The sequence below is a fragment of the Mustela erminea genome, chromosome 5 (assembly GCF_009829155.1).
Source record: "Mustela erminea isolate mMusErm1 chromosome 5, mMusErm1.Pri, whole genome shotgun sequence".
In the NCBI taxonomy this organism is placed as follows: Eukaryota; Metazoa; Chordata; class Mammalia; order Carnivora; family Mustelidae; genus Mustela; species Mustela erminea.
Window position 1 is genome coordinate 91258946 of NC_045618.1, and position 20655 is coordinate 91279600.

General features: G+C 33.7%; 1 protein-coding gene across 6 annotated transcripts in view; it reads left to right on the plus strand.

Moving 5' to 3' along the window:
• Positions 1 to 20655, plus strand: part of LRFN5 (leucine rich repeat and fibronectin type III domain containing 5) — a 241551-nt gene that overhangs the window by 100694 nt on the left and 120202 nt on the right. For all 6 annotated transcript variants that reach the window (XR_004285952.1, XR_004285953.1, XM_032344105.1 and 3 more), the window contains exon 2: positions 10426 to 10597. The gene's annotated coding sequence lies outside the window, so the exon portion shown is untranslated. The remainder of the gene's footprint in view (positions 1 to 10425; positions 10598 to 20655) is intronic.

Here is a 20655-nt window from a genome sequence, read left to right on the forward strand (position 1 = left end):
CAAGTATGTTGTTTTTGTGAGGCCTTTTAAGAAAAATGAACTTACTAACCGATAATGTTAAAGACCCATCCATTTTGGCTTAAAAACTCCCCTTCAGCTCAACACACGAATTAACTATTTCTTTACATATGACATCTTTTAAAAAATGAATCTGAATTGCAGTTAGAAATTCAAAGTGAAGTTTCCAATAATAAGCTCACTTTTTTGCAATTTATCATATAATCAGGTTATCAAAAAATGTATTCCCTATCTCTATTTATTTTACATTAATCCCTTTTAAGTACAGAGAGATTATTAATGTGAATGAAAGTACTTTTGTAATTTCAGTAATTTCTTACCTTTGTTAAATAATGCTTGAATGGCTCCTGATATTTTCAATACTTTTATGGAAGAGATGATTTTTTAAAATTAAAGTATGTTGACACACGATGTTACATTAATTTCATGTATACAGCACAGTGATTTGGTAAATCTCTGTTATGCTATGTTCACCACAAGTGTAGCTACCATCTGGAAGAAGTTGATTTTTTTTTAAGCTTTTATTTATTAGAGAGAGAGAGAAAGAGAGAGAGGGAATACAAGCAGGGGGAGTGGGAGAAGGAGAAGCAGACTCCCTGCTGAGCAGAGAGCCCAATGAGGGGCTCAATCCCAGGACTCTGGGACCATGACCTGAGCCGAAGGCAAAAGCTTAACAACTGAACCACCTAGTATCCCCGAGGTAATTTTTTTTTTTTTTTAATTGAAAGGTTTTTTTTTTTTCTGTATTTTTGTACTCTGGTTTAAAATTGAGTAAAAGGCCCTTGTGAGATTATTTCACGGACAGTGCCCAGAAAAGTGCCTTGCACAAAATGTGCATTTGGTATCTAGAGGTTCAGTTTCAAAAGTGAAAAGAAATTTTGTATTTATATAGTCCAAGTCTTAGTTAACTTTGTAACTAAAATATTTGATAATGCAAGAAATTAATTAACTTGCCCAGCTTGAGTGTTAAGTCTAGGACTAAGGTCGGAGCACACACAGACTGCAAGTCCTTGTCATTCTATTGTTTTCCTTTTGCTTATGGTTGAAATTATCTAAACCTTTTGGTTTTTTGGTTGGTTTATTGCTATTGTTATTAACATTATATTTTTAGATCTTGTGAATTTGGGGGGTCATTTTCCTCTAAGTATGCAAGTATCTGGTGTTTGCAGTGCTCCTCTACTTTTTACATTTGTCTCAAACTTAACTTATTTGATACTTTTTAAAAGGTAACCCCCCTTTGACTAGCAGCTATATTCCAAGCTTTTGTGTTAATTCTTCACTTACATGATTTCATTTAATTTTTACATAAAATATATTAGATGAGGTCATTGATGCTTAGGTAAAAGGGCTTTCTCATAAACATATAGCTAGTCAGTGATAGAGTCACAATTTTAGGTGTGTTCTTTGTAGCACGATGTTTGCAGTGGCTCAACAGCCGACGGGTACGTACCAAGTTACATTTGTGCTCCTGCTACCATCCTACTCTAAAAAGTTTGTCTGTGTCCTGGGATATGGAAATCATTTCCTAACTTGTTTCTCTTCCACATTGGCCAGCATTAGCCAGGATAAATAATTATTTGCTAATATAAATTTAATCATGTGACCCATTCTTGGCTTTTTTATGTATGTGGGGTTCTTTTCCCCCTCTCTGTCTCACTTCAACATTGAGGCTAATTTTGGAAGATAAGGAGGTAGCTAGGCAAAGAAGAGGGAAAATAACACCGAAGGAGGGGTGCCTTAGTGGCTCAGTCAGTTAAGCCGCTGCCTTCAGCTCTGGTCATGATCCCAGGATCCTGGGATCGAGTCCCGCATCGAGATCCTTGCTCAGTGGGAAGCCTGCTTCTCTTTCTGCCTCTGCCTGCCTCTCTGGCTGCTTGTGTGCTGTCTCTCTCTCTCTCTCTGTCAAATAAATAAATAAATAAAATCTTAAAAAAAAAAAAAAAGAATACTGACGGAACAGCCAATGCAGAGTCCTCACATATCCAAAAGTCTAGTTGTTTTGAGGATTTTCAAGTATAGTGTGAGATTTTCAAATTTGTCTTTGAAGAGATATGGGTTAGTATGCTTCGAGCATAGGGGATCAAAAATGTTTGAAACAAGATTCCTATGGGCCTGTGTGCCATACTAGAATTTTATATATGACACATAATTTGATATATATTTTATAGAGACAATTATGGTGGCAGCAAAATGAAAATATAGAGGACATGTTGTCTTGTGATAAGAGGGAACAAAAATTCCTTTTATGAAGCTGTTGTATTAATGTATGTAAAATAGAGTGAAATAGTGAATTATGATAATGGTAGTGAGGAACAGGTGCAAACATATCTAGGTATTAAGGACATTGAATGAAGAGAACTTCATTGATTAGATGAGAAAATTTTATCCTAATTTTAGGTGTCATTACTGTCTAAGTATTTCATTAATTAAGAAGTAGAGTTACTGATGCAGGTTATAAAACCACATATTTTAATAATGTAATCTCAAAAATGGTAACTTAAAGCAAACATCACTACGCATGCATGCTCATTTTGAAACTTTCATTTCTGTATTAAAATACATTTCTCTTCTGTTTATTCATTTTTGATATATTGAGATAAATTTCAACATATATTGCCCTTAGCTCCAAAATAAATTAGAAGTGTGCATAAATGATTTACCAATTTGGCTTCTGTGAGTTAAATTTCCATTTTATTTCTTATTGCTCACATCCCTTATAGTGCTACCAATTCTCTTCTTTCTTGACATGACTTGGTTGAAGTTTCCTGTGCATGAATAACTTTTTCTAAAATTGTTTAAGATGGAATTGAATGGAAAGATACTTAAAAGAATCAGAGATTCTATAATCTGTTCTTTTACCTGCTATCAAATAACAGTATGGCTTTGTGCAAATGCTTTTTTATATTTGAGCCTTTGAAATGAGATCAAATAACAGTGCTACCTGCCTTGTAAGACTATTTTGAAGACCACACTAAATAATATGTGTGAAAAAGCTTTGAAAATGGCAAAGAACACACATAAAATTTTTAAGTTAGCTTTTATTTTATTCTGAGGTTAGTTACACCAATGCAGAATCATTTAGCTAATGCATATAATCAACCTAAAGAAGAAAATTAAATTGTACTCTTAGAGACTTAAAGTTCACAGAGCTAATAGCATTTAGATTAAATTTAAATGCACACATTTTTAGTTATAAAGGAAGTTACAGTTCCCTTGGTCAAACATCAAAATCATAGACTAGAACGTATTGAAAAAATAATTAACACTAAACCCCTCACCCACACACATATGTGTTGGAGTAGGAATGTATTGCCTATAGATATGTCTTAAGATTTGAGGTAAATTTTCTCATTTATAATCTTAAATATCATATTATAAATTCAGTGATGAAATATACATGTATCTCTTTTCCTCATCACTTTGAAAGAGGCCACTCCACAGAGCCACACTCTCAGAGTGCAGGAAGTCAGTTTGCCTTTGAAGAAGGACCAGCCTAAACCTGGCTGGATCATTAGAGTAGTCTCATAAAATATTAACATTAGAAGGTATTCTCATGGCCATCTCTTCCAACCTTAAGCCCTACACAAGAACACCACTTTTGATAGTTACATAGAATGAACCTGTTGGCTAACAGTGAATTCTCAGGCGGACCATACTAATGCAGTGCTATGAAGATAGCATGCTCCTTAATGTACAAAATCTCCATGAAGTTCTTATCCTTCAGTCCATGTCTCTGACCTTAACACCACCACCTCCCTCCTCTTACAAAAGGTTTTGAAGATATCGGCCCTGTTTCTTATTGTTTTCCAAGATAATATTTCCAGTTTTAGTTTTCAACCATTTTTCATTGTAGTGATTGGGATTGGCCATGCCTTCTTTGGGAGTCTGTCCCTAGGTATGTTTTGCAAGAATTCAGAATAAGACAAACAGTATTTCAGGTGTGGTTTGACAAGGACTAAATAATTCACTGTGGCTATTAAACTTGTTGTTCTAGGTATTTCTTTTCTATTAATGAATGCTGAGATTGCAGCTCTGAAACTATTGACCCTTAGGACTATGGGGACAATTAATACCCTAAGTGTATTTCATATAAACTGCCTTTAAAGACATATCCTTCACCCTACACTATAATCGTTTAGTTTTTTAATCTAAGCATCCTTACCTTTGGCATCATTATATTTCATTTTGACAGTCTTGGCCCCTCCATTAAACCTATGGAGACATTTTTAAATCCCAGTTTTGTGTCAGTCATAGATTCACAGATTTAATAAGCACTGTTTCTTATGTCTTCTTGCAAGTCAATATTAAAATGCTGAACAAGAAAAGATCAAGGACAACAGGGTTACTGTCTAATGAAATAATGTATCTGAAAGCGATTTGCAAACACTATTTTATATTCATCTTTGGTTTTGTGTCCTTCCTTCTGTTTTATGCTTCTCCCTTTATAATCCGACCTTATGGAGAATTTCTCCTCTGCAGTCTTCATAGTTTAACTTTCCTTCCAATAACCTCTTTACCATCAGAAATCATTTCTAATTGTATGATACAGATTTTGCTTTTAGAACTTTCTAAGTCCTCTTTTCTTTTAGAAACTTTCTCCCCAAGTGTTAACTCCCTGGGTTTTTTTAGTATATTATTTTCCTTTGTTTGTGGTTAAAATTCCTTAATTTGTATTTTTCAAATGTCTGTTGTATGGAGGTGAGCACGGTTGATGCTGTGGGGCACACAATGATCCGTATGATATTCTAGGGACTCAAAGAGTTTGTAGGCCAGTAGGAAATCTGAGGTTGTGAATTATAAGTGTGCTTTTCTCACTTCCTTTCTCTTAGTTCTTCTCTGGAGTCATTAAGTATGGTTTTAAGCCAGCCCTTATCCCCACAAAGAAGTATTCCTTGTGCTTTTAGATATTTTCTGTACTCCTATTGCTTTTCACCATATTTGCAGTGTTTTCAGCTCCCAGTCTTCATGTGGTCCTTGGATTGTCTAAGATTGCTCCAAAATCTTTTAAGCCCACTGTGAATCTGCTTCACAGTTTCTCAGTAGTTACTCAGGACTTACAGACTCATGTTCAACTCACTGACTTTAGTCAAATATATATATGCGTTAGGGTTTTTATTATAGAGCATGTTTTCTCTCTCACTCTCTTACTCTTTCTATCTCTCAATCCACCTGTATCTATGTACATTAAAATATCCTACCTATGTATATGATATAGTATGCTAATACACACTTAGGTGGGTATGCATAGTTAAGATACTTTATTCATAAATGCTTAAAGTATATATTTCTAATATATACTATATAGATATTTCTATTATATATATACATATTTTTAATACAATTTGTTAAACATTTTGATCAGAGCTTAAAATTGATTAAAAATGAAGAAATCACCACCACCAGAAAAACACAGACTCCTTGTCCACACTACTAAGCATTTTCTTCCACTCTTAAACCACCTCACATTTCCCAAACAACAGAAATCTACATTTTCTTTGGTTATTAACTAAAACAGGAAAATACCAGTTAAGAGCAGGTTGAGACTCTACTCAACCTCAACCCGTAGGGCACTCAACAGTTAGATAAGTTACCGTACCACATTGCTGGTATAAAATCTAACCCCTATCCTGACAATAAATGCCGCAGATGCACTCTAGTACCCAAAGCAAGGAGCAATTCAATCCTTTTGATTCACTACTAAATTTAAATTTTTTCCAGTCTTTCCTGTGAGACACACTGTTAGCCAGTTGTGATTTGATAAAGACCAAATAATTATTATTTTTAAGATTTTATCCATTTATTTGATAGAGATCACAAGTTGGCAGAGAGGCAGGCAGAGAGAGAGGGGGAAACAGGCTTCCTGCTGAGCAGAGAGCCCGATGTGGGGCTTGATCCAGTACCCTGGCATCATGACCTGAGCCAAAGGCAGAGGCTTTAACCCACTGAGCCACCCAGGCGCCCCAGGACCAAATAATTCATTACAGTGTTAAACTTGATGTGCTAAATATTCCTTTTCTATTAATGAACGCTGAGACTGCAGCCTGAAGTTGTTGGTCATTAAGTGTCACTCTAATGTCACTCTAATCTATGTAATGATATACCATTACATAGATTCACATGCAGTTGCGATAAGTAATTCAGAGTGATCCCATATACCCTATGCAGAGTTTTATTCCTAATGGTAACCTTTTGTAGAACTGTAGTACAATATCTAATGTTACAACCAGGGAACTGACATTGAGAAAATCTACTTATCTTATTCAGGTTGTCAGTTTTACTTATACTTGTGGGTATTTACATTTTGTTTCCTAAATTTTATCACATATGTAGGTATATATGTACATAGTCAAAATACAGAACAGTTCTATTACCACAATTCCTCCTGTTAACCGTCTATACTTACCCCCGCCCCTCCCAAGTAAAGCCTGCACCGTGGGTTGTATCTTACTGAAATACAGCATCACTTAAAATTATTTTCTTGAGTTGTTAACAGGAAATTACAAATGCAGTAATAAAATTTTTAGGTCACCAAGATTCATGTTTTATTTAACTGCTGAACTCTTGCTATTAGAGGAAAGGAATGATTAGTAGTTCTCATTTACAAAGTGACATTTACATTAAGCAACAAATTCTCTAGCGGTGCATTACTTTATTTATCATATGATCCTGGGTGTGTATAGTAATGTGTAAACATTTTCCTATAGCTGGGTGTATGGTACACTTTTATTCAATAACACAAATAGATTTCCATATTCAATCAGGATATCTAATTTTTAAATTAGGTTTTCACAGTGCTGGTGATGAGGCAAGCATATTGAATCATAACATTTTTATGGATCTCCCGAATATCTATATATTTCAAAAACCCATTATCAAAAAATAATTTCTGATTTTATTCTATATTTCTGGTCCAAATTTTTTCAAGTTATTTGTGTTAATAAAATAGCATTTCTTATATTATACCCTTATTTTTGGAGCAGTCCACTAATATCATGGCTATATTATGCCAAACAATATATTATTATCAAATAAGTGAGTGACTAAATTACAGTGAAACCATCTAATTCATTTATTCATCATATATTTTAAAACAACTGGCTTTTTGCATCATGTAGATCAAACATCCAGATGACTAAATGTTTAATTTTTAATTATTTTCAACACAAGGTAAATATAATTAAAAACTAATGAGATCACCTCCTTCATGGTATTTATTTGTACCATTAGAGGTAAGATGGAGAAAGATTAGTAATGATGCTTTTTCATGGGTTCATAATTGCTCAAACGGGATCTTTAAATATGAAGGAATACTTAAGATTATGTTACTGCTACCCTTAAAATATTTCAAGGGTTTCTTTAGTGGTTAGTGTGGTAAAACTTAGGGCAACCCTAGGAAGAACTTGCTGAGGGAAACAAAATTATCATATGCCTATAATGAATTTTATTCCAGGTTGGTACTTTCAGATATATGATACCTTGAAATAATGACAACTTTTTGTAATACTGTTTTTCATTTTAAGAGAAAAAACTGAGTAATATGGTCATTGCTGTGATTCCAATCCAGGTTCATAAGACTTTTAAAGTCCTGCCTTTATCGATAGTGAGACTTGAATCAAAGTATATGTTCAGACAACTGATGAGCACTTAGCAAAGACCTTCAGGGGAAGAAAATACCACTAGGATCTAGAAGGGATCGTGGTTCTCCATTTTGAAAAAAATATTCCCTAATAACTTTCTGAGTTTTGCCTATGTTTCCTGAGTTCTTTCAGAGTTTAATGTTGACATTCAAGATAATTGTTGGAGGAAGAACCATATTTCTTGGGAATACATGTACATAAACAATAATGGTTGCCAAATTTTCTAAGACTGTGGAAGAAGGCCAACATAGCAACTACTTGGAACTAAGGGACTGATCAGAATTTCTTATAAAATGTTTTATTTCAAGATATTATCAAGTAGAAAAGGACATCTTTGTAAGATCACACCACAAAATTGCAGTATTAGAATACCAACCTAAAACCTACTATTTTTGGCATTGTGCTGACCGAAATATATAGACTGAAAAACAAAACAAAACAAAAACCCCAAAATTCAGGACCTCCTTTGTGTTTCTTTACTATAGAATCTTATGATGGTTTTCTGAAATCTTCATTTATAATATCAGATATAAGAGCATTGATTTGGAGTGAGCTAGCCTTAGATTAAGAATCTCAGCCCTTGTGAAATAAATCTATGGTTTGACACTAAGTCCTTAGGGAAAAACAAAAAACAAAAACAAAACAAAACAAAACAAAAAGAATCTCAGCATTGCCTGGTGCTAGCTATATGACCCTGCCCAGGGTTAGCTGACTTATGTCTATCCCTACTTTTCATAGCAATGTATAAGAATATGCATTTATTTCATTTGATTCTTGGGAGAATTGGTTTAGATAATAGATGCTTTTTGGAAGCTGGCAGATAATAAGTACTTAATAAAAGAAAAGGTAAGATGTCATTAATAAATGATAGAACCATATATAAAAAGAACTTTGGGTTATTAGAATTTAGAAAGGATTGTAGCAGTTACTATACTTTCCATGCTAAAATGAAGGTGTGGAAATAGTTGATCATTAACCCATTTTTATTGTTAGTATAAAAATTGGAGACATTAATAATACTTTGCTTTTGCTTTATACTACCTCTTTACAGTAGAGAGGGAACATAATCAGAGTTTCAATAACAGGATTCTGGACCTAAACATTTTACTTCTAAGAATTTATTATAAATGTATTAACTGATATGTGTACATAGATGAATACAGACATCGGTTATATCATCTTATAATAAAATCCTGGACATTTGCTTATTTTCAACTAGGACACATTATGAGCAGATTATATTGTATGCATATGATAGATATTCACAGATAGAAATGAATAGGGTTGATGATAGAAAACAGGAGTGATCTTCATGGTGTATGAAATAAAAGGAATAGAGCAAAATAGGTAGATGTATAAAAATCCATACACAGACTCACATTCGTACATGCATAAAGTATTTCTGAAAGGAAGTTCTGAAATTTGAAATTGGTTTCTTCTAAGGGGTACATGTCTTGCTTTGAAGGGAGATTTGCTTTTGTATTTCTTGTATTTTTTATCATGCATATAAAATGTAAAAATTAGCTTAAAATATTCATGGAAAGAAATAAATAGCAAAGCAAACAATAGCTGTCTCAGGATGGTTGGCATATGATTGACTTATATTCATGTGTGTGTGTATGTGGTATATCTGAGTTATTCTCTAATTCTCTAAGATGTATATTTCTTTTGTAATAAATATAATTTTTAAAGAGAAAGAATCAGTTGGCAGATTAATAAAGGTAATTTGAAATGAACTTTATTCCACTTTACCATTAATCTGTGCACTGGTTTTTATCATTTTTGTGTAATTTCAATATAAACTTTAAGCAGTAGCTTTACTTTTTTTTTTTTTTTAGCCCTAATTATCAGCCATCTCAGGACAATATAATCACCTTCTTAAATTTTAACTTTATAAGATTATTCCCACATTTTTACAAATGGAGACAGCAGAAACAATAAACTAAACCCAAATTGTCTTTGTATCATCTTATATTGTTCTTAATAATACCCTTTGGAATTATATTATTCCTCACTTTTGCTTCTGCAGCTAAGATAAGTCATAGCTTAAGTAAAATTAGAATGCCTTTGTTCATTTCAAAAACATTTTTAAAATGCAGCCTATTTTTGCATTGAAAGTGGTAGTAGTTGAATATTAGTTGGCATTATTATGTAGATGTTAGGGGGAAGAAAGTTAAATATTGTGTCCCATAAAGGTAGGTCAGTTATTATTTAGGTTAACAGGACTCCCAGAAATAGGTAGAAATCAACAATCTTCTGACCTAAAGTTAAAATACAAGTCACACATCTGAGTATTTCCTCCATAGACAGAGATGTGTTTAAATAAGTAGATTTTTTTCTTGAAGGAAATACAGCCATCGCAACATAAAACAATTCGCTGCTGTAAGGGCAGGATTTATGAGCTTCAGCCACTGCTGACTGGCCGGCATCATGTGCTGGTACATAGTAGATGATGGTTAAACATTTCTTGACTTTTGTAATTTTTTAACATTAGTCTGCAAGTTGAATTAGTTGAAATGTAAAGAAAATTGAACTATAGATCTTTCTGTTGTTTTAACTATCTTCAATGAGGAGATAAGAAAACGTCTATAGATGGAAGACAGAATGCTGACGTATCTGTTGGAATCTTATGTAAATCTGTTTAAATTTTATTTAGTGATATTCCTGGTGTATTTTGAGATTGATCACACAGTTCACAGCAACTCTATTTTTCAAAGATACTTTATAAACATATTTTGATACACTTTTTTTGTGCTTGTCTCCTTTGAAGAGTCCCTGTAACCATTCAGCCAGGTGTTGGGAAGATATGTAGTAGCTGAGCGTCCTTCTGACACTATCCTCAGAATCAGCTTTGGAGATGCTTTTACCCTGTCCGTCTTCTTCAGCAGCCAGGCAGAGTGCTGACTCCTTCACAGCAGTGAGGAACTCTTCTGGCTCCAGAAGTAAGTTGACTACATTCAGTTTGATTGTTGCCAGTGCTTTTAAAAATAGTTAGAGGAAATCTTGCAAATTAATGTACAAATTAAAACCAGGATTATTCATCACTGCCTATTTCAATTTTTTGACTTTTATCTTTCTGGAGACATAGTTACTACTTTTTATGTTGATAACCTATATCTTTGTGGGGTTTTCTGAGATTTTTTTCAGGATTGCTTCACATGATTATCATGATTCATATTTACAGCTTTGAGACATAGAGAGGGGAGAGATTAAAATAATAATGTTTGCACATGAGCAAATGCAGTCCTCATGACCAGATATTTTATTAAAGTTGCTTATCTAATGAATTAAGAAGATGGAATCAAGTCTCCGGTCTTTTGATTCTTAAATATAGAGTTCCTTTTCTATGACTGTGATCTCCAGTAGTATATGGAGGGTAAGGGACCGGTGCAGGAAATGACATTTCTCTTGATTGGTTGGTTTACTGAGTGATGTGTTCTCTGTGTCCTTGAAGGAGAGTTTATGGCAACTTATAAAAATGCATACTAAAAAATAAAAGAGAAATCACAGGTAGGAATGTGGATTGAAATTGGGACATGAAGGGATTATACCAGATGCGTAATGTAATATATTATACACCACCCCCAGACCAGTTCCCAGCTGCATATTTATCTTTGGGCTTTTTAATTACTAGATATATCAGGCAAATACAATAATTATCTGATTGTTTATATTTATAGGATTTGAAAAGTAAAAACAGTATTTGGGGAAATGTTCAGACTTCCCTAGTTCATGCTTATAATCCTACTGCTTTGCCATTTTTCTAGTTTATTTCATTTAAATTTGATATATTTCTCTTTTCCCTTCTCCCAAATACTTGTATAGGCATCCCTTGCTTCTCTTTGGATATATTTGTGTCAAAATGTCACCATACAAAGTGATTACGAATGCATTTTTATAGACAGTAAAAGTTTGATTTATCCTAGATAATTTATTTTATTAGGTGCTTGGCAATTAAAATTTCCTTGAAGAGAATGGTTAGAACACGCTTAATAATCTTAGTTTTCTTTTACAACATATTAACAGCTTTGATATGCCATCAACAGTTAGGTTTATGTCCTTAAGGGAACAGAGAGACTGTTGTTAAGAATTTATTTCTGAATTGTGGTGCTATCTATTGCATAGTTAAAACAGGGATTCAGTATGTTGTTGCTAATATACTCAAAGTAATGTAGGACCACTTTTAAGACATAAACAAATAGGATATATTAATTTATATTAAAGTTAATTCATTACAACTGTAACTGTAGCATCAAATGATGAGTCTGACTATGCAGAAGATAGATTACAAATCATTATTTTACTGTAGGTTTTATTCTGTGCATATTTTATTACCTTGCATGCTTTTTTTTACATCATTTATTCATTTCTTTTAAAAATTCCTTTCACTGTTTTTGTTCTTGTGTTTTTTTATTGAGTAAAGCAACTTGAGGGAGACATTTCAGATTTTTCCAGGTTTTGCTTTTTTTAAAGAAATGGAGGACCCAGACTAAGCTTGAGTTGATTTCACACATGAAGATACAGAAATATATAAGGTTTGTTTCTTAAAGGCATCCCCACAAGAACCTACAGAGATTTTATATGTCTGAACAATAAATTAGATACTTAATAAATTTTTGTTTTCCACAGATAAAGCGACCTTTCTAAGTAACACGTCTGACTTTATGAATGCTGGTAACATAGGAAATATATTTACTCACATAGATTCTCTAGTGTAAATCACAAGACTAGTGAATTCAAATACATTTTCATTTACTAATGACTATAATCAAGGCCAAAGGATTTACTTAATTAACCTGGCAATAGAAGGCTAAACAGAAATAATTTATATATTGAGAAGGACTCTTCTGAGTTAATGCTTAATTCAATTTTTAAATTACCAGTCCATTAGTCTGCAGAAGTAGAACCTCCTTTTCCCTTTCTATTTTTTCTTTGGAGTAACACTAGGCTGAAAGTCTTGCATGGAATTAATCACCCTGAAAAAAGAGAAAGTAAATACATTCCTAATTAGGTTCCTCAAATTTCAAATAGCTCATTGAAAATTCATAGCACATCCATTAAAATCCCTTTAAAAATAAATGGAATACTAGGAACTTTCTTAGAAAAAGTAAAGCATGGAGAAGTACTAAAATAATGAGGCAGTGGAATAGCTATTCGTTACTCATATAGGACAGTTGAGGTAGTGGTGGTGGTTATGATGCTTATTTTTCTCATTGTGGCATTTTCAATTAGTCTTGGCCAGTAAAATAGTACTTTCGTCTGTTTCTACTGTTCCTTCTTGTTTAACTAAAGCACTGTGATAAAATTAAATAATAAATAATATCTGAACAGGAAATGTGAATGCCTGTCTAAATATATACATATGTATATAATTTACTATATACATAGCAGTAACGATAATCTCTCTAGAAAGCTAATATGCCTTCTAAATATTAAAGATTCTTACTGATATTAAATATATAATTTTTTTTCTGAAACAAATTTCCCTATGTTTAAGACTTGTAAATTATCGCTCTGATAACATTAATAAATATATATATATATATTTACATTTAATACCTTTGGGTATATATTTACATACTTGAAATTATCTTAGATGCTTGAGCCATAAAAACACAGATGGAAGGGGCCCCTGGGTGGCTCAGTCAGTTTAGTGTCTGACTCTTGATCTCAGCTTATGTCTTTATCTCAGGGTCATGAGTTTAAGCTCCATACTGGGCTGCATGCTCTGTGTGGTGCCTAGTTAGGGAAAAAAAAGAGAAAGAAAACAGAAGGAAACTTAGAAATATTGGTAGGAAAAAAAGTAATATGTTAACTATGAATGCTAAAAGGGTTAATGAATTATGTTCAATAGCCCTGAAAGGTAGAGCAAAGAGGAAATATCTGCTCATTTTAAAAAAGAAGAGAGAGTAAAATTCTCAAAGAAAGGAAATTCTAAAAAGAAAAAAAAAAGGCAGACTTTTGAAATGACGCTCACAAATACATGCATTCAGTGCCAGTCAGTTCCAAATTAATTACATCTAATTACCTAAGTGCCTTAAATTTAACAATTTAACATGTTGCTAACTAACCTCTTGGTCATCTTGCCAAATACTCTTTTTTTTTTTTTTTTTAAGATTTTATTTACTTATTTGACAGAGAGAGATCACAAGTAGGCAGAGAGGCAGGCAGAGGGAGAGAGGGAAGCAGGCTTCCTGCTGAGCAGAGAGCCCAATGCAGGGCTCGATCCCATGACCCTGGGATCATGACCTGAGCTGAAGGCAGAGGCTTTAACCCACCGAGCCACCGAGCCACCTAGGCACCCCTCTTTTTGATATTCTTGAGCTCCAAAAATATCACTGTATACCAGAAAAAATAGGAATCATCTTCTCTCCTTTCCCCTTCATTCTACAGATTCTATCACCTAATAGAGTCAAATTTACTTGGAAAAATTTTCTTGAATTTATTCATTTTTCTCCATTCGGGACCATTAGGACCCTGGCCCCAACTACCATACTCTCTCCATGAGGCTAGTCCAGAGGCTTCCTAAATTATCTGCTCACACGCTTTGATGCACCAATTCTGCCTATTCTCCATAGGCAGGCCGAGAGAATAATACAAAGTACAAACTGACATGTCCTACCTTTTTAAAGACCATTACTCTTAGAATATACACAGAATTTCTCATCATGGCTTACTATGCTTGAGTGGTTTAGCACTTTCTAATTGTCCCCAACTTGTTTCACACCGTGCTACTCACCTCTCTTACATCCCAAGTATAGAGGTCACTCAGTCTTTCTTCCACATCATGTGACCTACCCCCAAAGTCTTTGCATGTGGTTATTTCTCCCTCAACAGATCACCATTCCCAACTCCTTTTTGCCTGGTATCTCAACACAGTAGTCTCTGCCTGAAGGTAGACTTTCTTCGGTCATGTCCTGTTACCATATGGTTTCACAGCACTGTATAACTGAAATCCATTTCAAGTTTATGTCTTTTCGTGCAGTTATCTAATGTTGACCTCCCTTTCAGAATGTAAGCACTATAAGGCCGTGATCCATGTCCATTTTGCTCATCATGGAAACCTCTTTTTATTTTTTAGGCGCTATAAACATAGGCCTAGAGCCCCTCTCCCTCTTTTCCCCAGCACCGCCCCACTGTGGGGGTTTCAAGGACATCAAATGTAATAGAATTTTTAAGCATCAAGGATGAAATCTCTTTGTTTGGGGTTTTCTTGATGTCAAAGTTTGACCCAGTTTTATTGCAAGCTTGCCATTCTCAGTTGGTGTTTATTTTTCCAGTGCCTTTATACTGCTACCTTCTCCCCTTCTTAATCTTGCTGCATTCCTCAAGGTCTTAGTTTCTGATAGGTAATGGGTCAAGACCCTGCCCTTATTGTTATGAAGCAGGTAGAAATGAACCCACTTGGAATTTTTGTTTAAAAATAACTATAGATCAATAGGCAAGATCAAGGTAGTACAATGCAAAAATAACTACCATAAGATAACTAGTGATAGAAAGCTACAAATAGTCTTGTTAGCTCAGTGGAAAAAGAAGTTTTTCCATCTGAGATTATGCAAATATGCTACTTAGTATAAGTAGAATTTGAGCCTTAGAGATAGGTTTCAACATTGGAATATTGTTAATGTGCTGATGTATTGTCTCACTTAGGTAAAAATTCCAGAAGCTAGAGAGATAATGCACAGTTCTCCCAAAAGCCCTTAAGTACTGACACCAAAACTAAAAATGTCGTAACTGGCAATACTTGATGTAGAAAGGCCACTGCTCTCTCTGTCTACTGTTAGTGTCAGCTCTGTGGGTTGCTAATAGCTCTTACTGCGATACTATACTATACAATATACTATACTATAGTTCTTACTGTGAAGTGCCCTGGGATGAGGTCGGAATAAATGCTTTGCTTTAGGAGGTAGTGATTACTTTACATTTAGGACCAGGAGAGATTGATGTCATGTGGAGAGTATTCCTGGCAACTGACATTAAATGTATGGCAACAATCTTAATTGCAAAGCATTGGCTATGAAACTCATAGGAAAAAAAAAAAAACAATTTGTACAGACTTAACCCAAATTATTATCCCAGTTATTGTGATGGCCACCCTGTTTCATGCCTAGTTAACTTCCCTTCTATCACTGTAGGCTGCACTGGGAGTATTTTAACATATGTCAGATTTAGAATTCTCTGGGTAAACTGAGGTATCTCAGTTTACATCTCAGAGTGTAGGAGACTTTATAGCAAGGAAAACAACTGGGGGTACCAAGACTTCATTTAGAGAAAAATCTATGATTTACTACAGCAAGAAACTCACAGACTAAAAGAATCCGTGTAGGCCACACTGATTATAAGCACTAACTTAATATTACTAACGACTTATGAAGGGGAATGCACAATGAAATTATAGAACTACATAGAAATATGTGTGAAAAAAAATCGGGGACTTTGTAGATATATCAATACCAGCTGGAAACATTAATAGTTTAGGAAAACCTAGGGATTTTATTTCGAAAAGTGCAAATTTAGAGATCTAAGACAGTTACCTTAGATTATATGGTTTTGACATAGAAGTATTTAATACCTAGAACGTTGGAGAACCCTGAAGATATTTTATCACCCAGAGGGATAAGTAAAACACACCAATTGGGAATGTGAACAAGCAGGAGGAGATAGGTTAGTCTCAAATGATTACCTTTTCCATCATCCTCATTACATAGGTAAAGCTGAATGATGACTGTGAATTGGCAGGTAGTAGCTTAGTTTCATTTGTCTAATTAATCTTAAACCTTCAGTCTTTAGGAATATTGAAGGTGTAATTTACTTGACATACAAAAGCATTTTCCCCCTGTATTTATGTAAAATATCAGGAGCATAAGATTTGGCAACTGAGGTAAAAGCTTTGTTGCTGAGGTGAAAGCAACTTTTTTAAGGTGACTGTTCGTCTTAGTGTCAGGCAATTAATTCTAAATCCATAATAAGAATCTGGCTCTCTTTTTGATCACTTGCATGCAAATATGGACTAATGTTCTAAAGCCTGAAGTTTTAACATACTGTTTAATATCTGAAAAACAAATAACCTTTTAATACCTGCTTACTTATTTATGTCTTGAAGATAGAGTTCCATTACAGGAAAATGAATGCCTTTTAGATTATTTCAATACCTACTACAGTAATGACTTCAATGCAGAAATAATCCACAGTTGAAAACATACATTCATTATTTATAAGGAGACAGAAAAGGAGAGTGAACTTTTTGTAAGGAGAATTCTCTACTTAAAAGAGATGACTGAAAAGGAAGTACTGACACAAATTATATGTAATTGTATATAATTTTAATGTAATATTTTCACTTAAGATTATATTTTGGAACATTTTTCAATATTTCTTGTATGTATCTTGAAATGTAATGGTGAAACTTAAAATTTTAGGTCAGGTTTAGTTAAATAATGATTCTGTTTAATAACTCTAATAATGATGAGGTAGACCTATGGCAATCATGGATTTTGTTGATGTAGTTATATTCAAATGTCTCCAGTCTGGAAGCTGGTATCCACGAATGAGTCACATAATAGTGAGTCCAGCAGAAATCCAACATCTGAATCACTTCTTGGGTTTGTTCTCTATTCATCTTAATATGTAAGCAACTTTTATTAAAGGAATAGAGACATTCTTTAAAATCCTTTGGTAATGCTTTACTGTGGTTTGTGGGCAATTTCTCAGTGGTTTACCTGATTTCATTTGAAGACAAAATCCATATATATATCCATATATATGACTCCTTGTGCAAGGGTATTCATGTATAGGGATCTATAATATCTCAGTATGGATCATAATGATAAATAAGGAAGATATTGAAGAAAATATCCAATAAGATATTTAGTCTTATTTAGCAATCATCAAGTCTAAGTCCAGCTCATCTTTCTCCAGTCTTAGTGTTATCATTATAGTTATTTTTGTCACATGATACCCACATGAACAAGTAATTAGACCTCAGAAATTATCAAGTCTTTCCTCCACACCTAGGCAAGTATTTTGTTGAAATGTTTTTTTTTTTAATGCTTTTGTTTCTCAGGATATTTCTTGAGCTACCTTCAAAAATAAGTGCAGACATTAATAAAATAGAAACTTCAGTCTATAAGACATACCATGATATGAAAAAGTCTAATTATAGATTCAATTCAGTCTCAATCGAAATACTCAGATGTTATTTCATGAATATCAACAAACTGACTCTGAAGTTCATATGGACGGGAACAAGACACAGAATAGCCAACATAATATTGAAGAATAAAACGTTAGGGGACTGGTGCTACCCAACTTTAAAACTTAACTATAAAGCTACTTACTATAAAGCTACAGTAATAAAAAAGGTGTGGGATTAGTGAAAGAATAGTCAAATAGATCAGTGGAACAGAGTAGAGAGCCCAGAAATGGATCCCCACAAATATAGTCAACTCATCTCTGACAGAGGAACAAAAGCAGAACAATGGAGCAGAGAGTCTCTTCAACAAACAGTTCAGGAACAACTGGACATACACATGTAAAAAATGAATCTAGACACAGATCTTAATACCTTCACAAAACTTAACTCAAAATGGATCAGAGCCCTATGTGCTAAGCAGTACAATAAAACATCTAGAAGATAACATGGGAGAAAACCTAGGTAACATTGCGTATGGTGATGCCTTTTGACATAAAACACCTGAGAAACAATCCAGGAAAATAACGGATAAGCTGAACTTCATTAAAGTTAAAAATGTTAAAAAGTTAAAGTTAAAATTCACTTGAAGTTCTCTGTGAAAGAGAACTTCAAGTGAATGAGAAGGCAAGCCACAGATTGGGAGAAAGTATTTACAAAAGACATGTCCAATAAAGGACTATTATCCAAAACATACAAAGAACTTTCAGAACTCGACCATGAAAATACAAACAACATGCTTTAAAAAGGAGACAAAGACCTTAATAGATACCTCACCAAAGGATGTATACAGATGGCCCCCCAAGAAAATATGAAATATGCTCCATATCATGTGTCATCAAGGAAATGCAAAGTAAAACAACAATGAGCTGCTATTTCACACCTATTAGAATGGAAAAACCTGGACCACTGACAACTCAAGTGTTGCTGAGGATATAGAGCAACTGGAACTCATACACTGCTGGTGGGAATGCAAAATAGTACCGCACTTTGGAAGACAGTTTGCCTGTTCCTTACAAAATGAAACATACTCTTCCATAAGATCCAGCAATCATCCTTCTTGATATTTGCTCAAAAGGATTAAAAACATATGTCCATACAAAAATATGGACACAGATTTGTATAGCATCTTTACTCATAATTGCCAAAACTTGGAAGCAACCAAGATGCCCTTCAGTAGGTGAGAGGATAAAGAAACTGTACATCCAGACGATGAAATTATTCAGGACTAAAAAGAAAGGAGCTATCAAGCCATGAAAAGACATGGAAGAAACTTAAATGCCTGTTAGATAGTTAAAGAAGCCATTTTGAAAAGGTTACATCCTGTGTGATTCCTACTACATAACACTCTGGGAAAGGAAAAATTACCAAAACAACAAAAAAGATCAGTGGTTGCCAAGTGTTTAGGGTATGAGGGTAAATAGAATATGGAGAATTTAGGGCAGTAAATATACTCTGTGTGACACCTTAATGATGGATATCTGTCATTATATATTTGTCCAAACCCACCGAATGTGGAACACCAAGAGTGAATGAAAATATAGACTATGTATGGGTTTTTTGGTGATTATGGTGTATCAAGTTTACATTCATTATTTTTAGCAAATATTCCATCATAGTGGAGATTATTAATAACAGAAGAGTGTTTACATGTGTGAGCCAAGGAGGAGATGAGTAATTTCTTTGCTTTTCCCTCAATTTTGCTATGAATCTTACACTGCTCTGAAAAAATAGTCTTTAAAAAAGGGGGAGATATAAATGTATCTTTAGTTTCATTGTTGAATTTTCTTCTATGTTTCAGGTCTTAAATAAATTCCTTATATATTATGATATATTATTATATGTGTAATGCCCATATTTGATATGAAATGGTTTCTCATTCTCATACTAACTTTTATTTACTTGATTTATTAATAAGGTTGAGAATCTTTGCATGAGTTTATTGGCCTTTCAGATTTCCTTTTTGGTAAAGTCCTTTGTTAATTTTTATATTAGGTCATGTTTTTCTTATTAGATTATAGTAGTTTTTTAAAAATGTATTTTGCATTCTAGTCTTTTGTGGATTTCCTGAGTTATATAAAATTTCCTGTAATCTATGGCTAGTGTTTTCTCTTTAATGATGTTTTACTGTATTCATCAAGGACTAAAGTTCAGGGGTTGAGGTAGGAATTACATATTTTTCTTCCTAAATGATACACAAACTCATAAGATAATGGGTAATACACAGCTTTGTTTTAATGCCTGCACCAGACCCTTGACACTCAAAAGGGCATAAGTGGGGAATAATATATAGCTTATATTTTTTACCCACTCAGGAGTTGTTTACATACACTAAAGTAAAAGTAGAGTAGGCATTATAGAATTGTTGCTACAGCTGGCTGGTGCCCAAGGAAACTTGACCCTTTCTCATCTAGATGGGAAGCAGCACCTCCCTCAAAGGGTCTGCAGGTACAGTAGTGGTGATATGGATGAGATTATGTTGCCTCAGATTGTACTGAGGAGATGGCCATTAAATACCCTCTTTTATGGTGTCAGCTGAGAGTTTTCCTACATCGTACTTAATGTAGGTCTGTGAGCAATCTGGGGCTTACCTAGTAACCCAGAGATAATTTTTAAATATAAAGCTGCCACCACATTTAACATTTCATACATAGGATGATCTCTGAATTCACTGTATTTTATTGTCATTAAGTTTTCATCAGATTTTTTTACTATCTACTAATTATAGTTCTTAATTTGAGAAAGTAAATCATTTTTACAAAGAGGAATTTTTTTTTAATTTTTTATTTTTTATAAACATATGTTTTTATC